This window comes from Anomalospiza imberbis, chromosome 3, assembly GCF_031753505.1.
Source record: "Anomalospiza imberbis isolate Cuckoo-Finch-1a 21T00152 chromosome 3, ASM3175350v1, whole genome shotgun sequence".
Classification (NCBI taxonomy): domain Eukaryota; kingdom Metazoa; phylum Chordata; class Aves; order Passeriformes; family Viduidae; genus Anomalospiza; species Anomalospiza imberbis.
In genome coordinates, this window is record NC_089683.1 from 63,176,547 (window position 1) to 63,185,935 (window position 9,389).

At 36.8% G+C, this 9,389-nt stretch overlaps 1 long non-coding RNA gene across 1 annotated transcript; it reads left to right on the forward strand.

Annotated features, from left to right (window-relative positions):
- Positions 1–4,688: 4,688 nt before the first annotated feature.
- On the forward strand, positions 4,689–7,659 carry LOC137469929 (uncharacterized). The gene is made up of 3 exons (XR_010996799.1): positions 4,689–4,794; positions 6,060–6,292; positions 7,450–7,659. It is a non-coding gene; the product is annotated as an uncharacterized lncRNA (long non-coding RNA).
- The last annotated feature ends 1,730 nt before the right edge of the window (positions 7,660–9,389 follow it).

A 9,389-nucleotide genomic window follows, 5' to 3' on the forward strand; every position in this document is an offset into this window, starting at 1 on the left:
GAGAATAAATAGTTTTAAAAGTTCTTTAGCACTATATATTATGGGTTTTTTTTTCTATTGTTGTTATTGTCCTACTACACTCTAACACCAGATAAAATTTTATTGTACTGTCTATTATATAAAATCTGTTATTTCATTACAGGCTGTCTGATGAATCTCTCTTCTTTACAATTATCTAATTTCTATAATTTTACAACACTTCAGGTTATTTTCTTCAGTCTGAAGAAAGGTAAGTAGTACTTCAAGGTGGGTGTGTACAAATCTGAGTCCAGTTGATTTGAAAAATCAAAAGAAGTGGAAAACATAATAAAGAGTAGCTTCCTTGCGTAGGAACACAATAAATTAGTATACAGATAAAAGAGCACAGAAATGCCTCTGTGTCAACTGCTTTCTTTTGGCCAATTTTTCTTCTTTGAGTGGTTTCAAGCTAATCAGTCCCTGAATTGTGATCTAAGTAGTCCATATTTTTATTCAGTAAACTCTTTTTGGACTAAATAAATGTATGAAATAATTATTTCATAGGCAAAAGTAATGAAAGCAAGCAATATGAGGTAACTGAAAACATCTTCCTATTATTATTACACAAGAAAAGGAATATCTGACCTTTTCTCAGATCTGAAATTTTCAACCTCACAGTAGAGGATACTACACTCAAACAGGAATAATCAGCTGCAAATATTGTGTGTATAACAGCTAGTGGAATAAAGTCCTGCAAGAGATTCTGGGCCTTAGGGTTGATTGCAAGCGAATGAGTAAATAATGTCATCCAAAGAAATCACACCAAGGATATACATAGGAGGAGATAGGCAGCAAGACTGTACATGAAGCAATGGTATTGTTTTGGCTTGTATAAAATCTCTACTAAAATTTTATCTTCCATTTCAGACAATTAACTTTTAAGAAAAATGCTGAGTTACTGAATAGGCTGCAACAGAGAGCGATCAGAACAATTACAGATCATAAGAAAATTTTAGATCCACAAGCTAAAATTGAAGAAACAAGGGCTGGGCAGCCTACAAAAAGGCTAAAAAAGAGGAGGGATTATGAAAAAGCTCTTGTTTTTTGCAGCAATGAATGAACATATACTAAGAACAAGAGTCTGCGGGTAAGGCTAGATAACCACTTTAGTGGATGTGCTAGAGAGATTGCAATATCTCTTTCAAAAAGCTAAGCAAATATTTGCACTGGACATGGAAAAGGCAGACTGTTTCATCACCTGGCAAGGTAAGAGAGGTAACTTCCTGTCACCCAGCTCTATTTATTCTGTCATGAGTAAGACATCATTTCAAGGAGGGAGAAACTGAATACTTATGAATATCAGTTGTTGACAGATAAAAAACACCACCGGGTACTTGCATGCCTGTTTAATTAAATAATGTCACTGCTTTTTAGAAATATTAATAAAAAGAGCATCACAATGTTATGTGGAAGATATAAATCTACCCATTGCACAGATGAATGAACTTAATGCAAAATGATTACATGATGTTTCTCTAGGGATCCTTTCCTCATTTTCATTTGAGCTTGCCCTACTCCTATGTCAATTCAAGATTTACTTTGTTGATTTTATTTAAATGGAAAGCCCCAGTAATGTATCTGTTATGTAAATATGTATGATTCTATGTATGCTGTACACCATATATATAGTTTATATGTACAGTGTCAGTGATGACATCATACCCAGACTAAACAAAAGGTTCTTTAGACAGTCTCTCCTAAGGGGAAAAAAAGAAGGTGTTAATAAGATTTCTTGTGGATCCCCCAAATTTCATTTTCTAATCCACAAAAGACTTTAAATATTTATTAATGCATTAAGCTAAAGAGATTTCCTCTGTATATTTTGATTTATCTCTCCAAATACTCTGTCTCACTTAAATCATGGCTCTACCATCGAAAGTTTGATTTACACTTAGATTCTAAGTTCAATACTAATATAAACCTTTACTGGCACTTTCTATGGTTGTTGCAATAGGCTTTCATGGCCCATAAGAGATTTCTGGCTGTGAAGAGTTTTCATTGACTTTATTTTAGCTAACATACTTTTTACTTAGCAAAAATAAAACTGAGCAAGGTATCATTTTTAGCCCCAGAGTATATTTCCCAAAAACCAGGAACTGTTAACTTTGCCACATCAACAAAAATCTTTCAATGTGTATCTTCAAGATTTATGGTAGAGTTCCATGCATTACATCTCAATTGGAAAGATTTTATCTGTGACCTTTTCTCACTACAAAATTTATAGCATTTGATATTCATTGCCGCAGATTAAATCTCAGTTGTTCTCTTGCAATAATAATAAAATCCTCTTAAAACTACTCTCTTGTTATTAAAATGCCCATTGTTTACAAATAAACAACATGATTACCTCTTACTGTGGCTTCTGATTGGTAAAAAAAAAATTACAACATTGTTATAAATTTTCCATTTTATTAGAATTATTCCCAGGAGATAAATACTTTATCTGCATAGCAAAGTAATTCAACTATTTACAGTAATGCTCTGTTGGGGAAGAAAGAGTATTTTTCCCTCTATGTAAATTATGTATTTAAAAAATTGTACAATTATCAGTTTATTATGTGATATGACTTTAAGAAGCATTCCTAGTTCCAATTACATCTGTACAATGCCACCCTTGAAAAAAACAAACATCTGAACTCTGCTAACCTGTCACTTTAAGCTGTTCACCTTCATAACACCTGAAAGCAGAAATCAGGCACCAACCTCAGGTTTTCTGGATTTCACCAAATTTCTTCACTCTTTAATGAGGCATCTTAGAATTCTGCCTGGTTTTAGCAGTCTCTGCTATTTTCCATGCTGCATTTGGAAGGCATACTTTGCAAAATACAACACACTGTTAGGAAGAAATTGCTTCTCACCGCAGCAAGATGCAGCCCACCAGCACTGTTTTCTTTCTCTAGAAGGCCTGGCTCCAAGGTTTAAGTTCCTAAATTATGAGATGGGAAAACTGAAACTCAAGAGCTAAAATCTTTATTTTGATGGGGAAGAGGGTCCTTGATTAATGTCATAGACCCACCATGGGACATTTCCTGGCATGGGATGTCCCATGTGATGCTCAGGGAGCAGGACCAGCTGCCAGGCTCTGCAGTGAGATACTGCCCCTTGGAGGGTTTCTGGCTCCAGCTCCTTCTGATCTCAGCAAGTCCTTGGCACCTGAGCCTGATGTCTTTGGGGAGAGTACCACAGCTTTCATCACTGCCTGCTGTGGGCATTTGCATGTGTGCATCGTGGCAGGGCATGTGCGGATGGGGATCAGATACTGCAGATGACTAACACAGTTACCTGGCAGTAATCCCAGCTGGGACAAAGCAGGCAGAGGTTCTCCCCAATCGCTCTGCTCCCTGTTTTTGTTCTCAGCAATGTCTGATCATTCTCCAGCTATTCATGAGACCTTCCCTTTGAGCTACTTTATCCTTAACTGGTTCATTCCAAAGGCAAAGGTTAAGTTGTGCTACCAGGTGGCAGAACAGTCCTTCCTTTTTCCTGCACAACTCCCTTTAATGTGACAAGGCCTTTCACTGTTGTTTGTAGGACAGTAGCGCTGATTCTGTTTTCACCTGAATTAGTTGCAAAACAATCTACCGACTTTTCATGTTTCACAAATTCCAAGAAGGAAAATGTCTGTGCCTTTTATAGGATGACTTATTTTCAAGGGCATTGCAAACTGCTAATGGTCTCTGGTCCATACAGAATTTGCGGGACGTATAATGAAAGGTTGCAAAGAAAACAGTTCTAATCTGTGCAATGCATGTGAGATCATCATACTCAGTTAAAAAAAATAAAAAAGCAAGCATAAACCCCCAAAACAACAACAACAACAGACAATGGCCCTCCTCCCCAAAACCCAAAACAAAACAAAAAAAATCCCACCTGCCGAGATTAGCTGGCAATGCAAAGTGTTGAGAAACCCAAATAAAGGGACAGAAAATATTCACTTATTCAGTAAATCAGGAGTGCTATTGTGTTAGATAAATGCAGCCATACAGTTTGTTTCAGAAATAGTATCTTTGAGATGTGCTTAGCTTTCTAATCTCTAATCACCAATTTAATCTTTCAAGAAAAAAAGGAGATCACACATTACTTTAAATTTCAGGATCACAGGAGAAAGACAGGTCATAATTTGCAGGAGCTTTGATATGCAACTGGCAGAAGGCAATTCATACTATCTCCAAATATATTAAGTGTTTTCAGTAGCTTGGGGAAGAAATTTTTAAAATAAATTCTCTTTCAGGATAATACTGTAGTAGCACAGGAGATGGAGGAACATGACTGCAGCCTCAAGAACAATCTGCAGTCAGCATTAATTGCAAAAATGATCATAATGTTGCCATCTGTTCCAGTGGAACCCATTAACAGTTTGTGATACTTTGAATTCGTAAGCCTCTTTGTGCTCCTGAAAACTTACTGCAGAAAAACTCAGCTGTCTCACAAAAATGAGTTCAACTTTAGCCACTACAGCTCAACAAATATTTCTCCAACTCCCACTTCTTCTCCTGTCCCATTCTTTTTAAGCCTTTTAAAATTCATTGCAGTTGTGTAATGTATTAGGACATTACGTCTTCCAATTGCTTCTCCCTACTAAGAGACTCATTTACAGTCTCCATTATGGCATAACAGTCCTTTTTATTCCTTCCATCTGAAGTCACTGGTAATGTTTGCCTCTGAGATACCTAACTTAAATGCTCTGAAATACTCCATGGAAGATTGACTCTCACACTTGCTATCACTAAGAGGGAATAATTTGGAGAGAACAACTTTCCTACTTACATGCCTCATGTAAGTGCTTAAAGTTAGGCCAAGTCACAAGCTGTATAATAATAGTGTAATATTAAAAGGTGACCCAGAGAAAATATTTAAATAGAGGGAAATAGAGGGAAATAGAGGGAAATTTAGAAATCCAGTTATATACTTTACAATTCTAACAAGCGGCGATGCAGAAAAACAACATTCTATTGTCTGAATTTCCAGAGTTAATACTCTCTTGTCAAATTTGCATCAGGATATTATCACACACAAACTACAGATACACTTATCCCAACTGTTTATCTAGAAGATGACCACATATGTTCAGAACACAAAAGAAATGTAAATTAGGATGATGGAACTACTAACTTTTTTACCTTTTTTTCCTCTCTGAAGTGTAAGGTGTCCCATCTTATTCCTCAACACTCTTTCTAAAACACAGGAAAAAGATCTGCAATTAGATGCAACCATCTCCTTTCATGGTATTTTAATGCTGAGACATATATTTCAACTGGATAAAGAATGTATTTTTATCAGTTTAGTTCTGTTAAATTTTAAATTAAGGACCTAGCATCAACTTTTTCTGGGTTTCATTTTGCTTGTGCTTTGGCTCAGTAGAAATGTTATTTATACCTTTCCAAATCAGTCTCTTCCTACTCATTCCTCCTAAACTGATGTATGAACCACAGACCTATGAGCTCGTCATCTACAAATTCTGCTTTGAGAAAACTTGTTGGAAGGGAGGGCAATGGGAATTGAAGAAAGAATAAAATTATATTTAAGAACTCAGGCTAGCACAGATTTCTTCTTCTCTTAAGCTGTACATTCATTTAAATATGATCATTTCCATTTAGAAACAAACCCCTTTTGTTCTGCCACTTCCTCAGAACCTTCCAAAATAGACAGGAATTAGCTGTCCATCTCCAAAAAATTTGAAATTCAAAGATGTGAAATAATTATTCTTGGGGGAAAAAACCCAACCAAACAAAACACACATGCACACACAAAAAATAAAATAAAATAAAATAAACAAACAAAAAAACCCCAAAAATCAAGCAAAACTAAAATCCTAATAACAACAACAACAACAACAGCAACAACATCAACAAAAAACACAAAAAAAAACCCAAAAAAAAACCCCAAAGCCCAAACACAGAACACCACACCAAACTCTAAGAATGATAATTAAGAGTCTGAAGTACAAAAGGGTAAAGCACTGTCCTCTTCCCCAGTAGGGAAGTTCATTAGCAGTGGAATTGTGTCATTTGCCCATCTGTTCATAATTGCATTCACCACAGGAATTAAGCGACGGAAGTGACGTTACCGAGGCTCAGCACAGGCAGCCCAGAGCATCACGCACACCTCCGGCTCCACATGGGCACCTGCTCCAGCTCCAGCTCCAGCTCCAGCTCAGCCTCCTCTCCAGCCTTCTCCATGGCCCAGGAAGCCCAGATGATTTACACCCATTGCCTGAGCAGCACTGGCCTGGATTGTATCTCTGAGATGGGGACAGAAATTAAATTTGAAAAAGGTGACATATAGTCTGAAGAGGTCTAAAGCCATACTGAGGGGGAAATTGCCCTTCCACTGGTTGGAGGCACACAAACCTCATGCGTGTACATCCTAAACACTGGGTGCTTAGCAGCTGCTGTAATATCAATGAGTGATTGAAACAGGCCCTCATTAGATTTGCGCTGAGCTTATTGCTTGTGCCAGTCTCATTATTATTGGTGACTAAACTGGCAGATTGTCAGGATGCCTCATGGCGAGATGAGCTTTTGCAGCTCTTTGTTTGTAGTTATTATAAACAATGAAGTGAAAGCAATCCCCTGGGCATATTCATGTCTCAGATGTTTTTTGCAAGCAGCAATCAGCTTGCAGAAGCACCAATGGTAAACAACTTCTTATTTTAAGAAGCGATATTAATTAAAGCACAAGGCATGTTTCTGAAAGAGAACTTGTTAATTATTTAATGTCACCTGCACTATCAAGCCCACCAGTTGGAAATTGTTTCGTTTTGCCTCAGATGGGTTCTGCCTGTCATCTGAACCAGTGGAAAATAATGTGTGGTGCCAAGTGCCAAAAAAATAGTCAGGGTACATCTGGGAGTCATATCACATTTTAATGTACAATCCAAGTTTATTACTTCTAAAGAATTCTGAAAGTGAATAGTATGCCATATTACACAGTCTGTCTAAATGCTAAACTTAATTGCGAACATTACATTCCTCATAAGAATAAGGAGACTATTAAGTGGGCTTGAACTGTAGATATTCATGGCCATTGAAATTCCTGGCCATCTACTGATATCACTGCATACCAGTAGATGGTTTCGAAATTCTGCCCTGTTTGGAAACTCTGCACTGTTGGCAGAAAGAACACCGCCTGGAGCCATAGCTGGAAACAAAATAAAAAATGAAACAAAACAAAACATAACAAAATAAAACTGAGATAGTGTGAATATTAACAAATATTGTGAATCAAGAGTTTGACATCTGCTAAAACACACACACATTAAGAGTATCTTTTTTTTACTTTAGCAAATCTTCCATTCCTGCAGCATAAGAAAAGGCTTTCTGCCTTTCTTGAAAGACCTACAGGTGTGACCAGAGAAAGCAGGATATGAGCTGGAATCACTGGATCTGAAACTGCTCAGAGGTGGGCATGAACCTTCTGACTTTGCTTCAGGTGAAATGGTAGGGCCACTGAGAACCACCAGGACTTATTTGGGTGCTAAGTTCAGCACAGGCAGAAGGTCATTGGTACTGCTCAGTGTGTTTCTAGTTTTAATTGAGAAAGAAAATTCCAAAACATGAGTTTTTGTCATGAAAACATTCTTGTTAAGTGCTGAAAAAGTTAACAGAATTTTCAAATATGGAAAAAGTGAAAAAATGCCATTTTTTTACATCAATAAAAATTTAAGCTTCTTTCAAATGAGCACCAATCAGTGACTATTTTTTTTTCAAATTGGCATAGGCTGTGCTGCTGCATCTCAGAGAACAGTATCTGATATTTATGTCTATTCCTAGCACTATGTAGGAATATTGTGTATACCAGACTATGCAAGTAGAAATTCATGTGAGAAAGGACCCATCAGAGCAGGCTTGCATGACTAAGAATCATCCCAAAGCTGACTTCAAACCATTAAACTGCAATGGTAAAGCTAGTGCTTTAAGGGTCATTAATTTGCACTGAAAAATTTGACTAAATTGCCACCTCAGTCTTCTTGGTACACATACCTAAATTCTGGCCTGTAACATCAATATAATTGAAGACAAAAAGTTCAGGTTTTCAACTCCTGTGTACAGGAATATGAAACTCTGATAAAAAGTTTAAAAATTTGTATTAAAATAACCAGTGTTCTGAGGACATTTTTTGACAGCAGACTCAAACAAAATAAAATTATAGGAGAAAAATAGACAATCATAACAAAGTTAAAGGCATCAGCAGCTGCAGTAAAAAGGAATGGAAATTAGGGAGTAAGCATGCAAGAAAGGACAAGAACATTGATTCAATGCTTGCTGATTTGGAAACCAGGATTGTGTTTCTTTGCCTGCATACACTGTACAAGGAAAACCTTGGTGCCCTGAGGACACCGTCTTAACCAAAGGATCTGCAGTATTAGTGAATTGCAATTCTGATAGACTGTAAGATCCATCAAAGACTGAGAAGAGTACAAAGCTTACCAGAAAGGTTAATTAATTATCTGATAGGTAGAGATAAGACAACAGGAGATCTATATCCCAAGTTGATCTAAACTAAAAGTTGACAGAGCATAGCAGGAAGGATGTTAGCCCCAGTAAGGAGTATATACCAAGGACAAGTAATCAAGATAATTAGATCTGGCACTCCCTCAGAGCTAACAGTGAAGTAAACATTCTTAAAATGGAGCACAAATGAATTGAAAGGTATTATTTCAAAAGAACCTGATTGTGGGCTGTTTGTTCCTTTAAGAAACAGTTATGATTTTTGAGAGCAAAATGCTGCAGTAAGTTACAATTCTATTATCACCTTGCAACACACCAAATTGCCTGCACAATAATGTTTCTATTTTTTCCTCACTCTCTCAGCCATACTCAAAGGTGTCTTAACAGTCAATAAAGCAACAACAGCAGCAGCCACTGCTAGACAACATTTTTGAATGGGATTAATTTCACTTTCAGTGGAAAACAAGAGCATATTCCTGCCAGGATTAAGGGTCTGGAAAAGTAGCAACTTTAGTTCAGGTGCATTTTCTTTTTTCCAGAGGAAAGATTGGTAGAAAGTGGGTTGTAGAAGGTGTATTTTTCAAGTGGCAGTTTCAATATTAACATGAATCCCAGTTTAAGTGATGTCCAGCCTGAGCTAAAAAAAAGTGGACAAAACAAAACAACAAAAACACCCCAAACTATCAAGTTTGATCTTTTACGATACAACTGAACTTACAGCTCCTTATTTTTGTAATCATTAATGAACCAATCCATACTCTGTCACAGAACATGGATTTGCTCAAAGACAGTCAGACTAGGTCATGAAACCAACTTTTACTTCAGAAGTGGAAGTTATTTTTCCTACAGTTTAAAAGCAAAGGAAATCTGTTGAAAGGGAAGTTCATTCTTTATTTGCCCAAAGACTCCACATCTCAAACT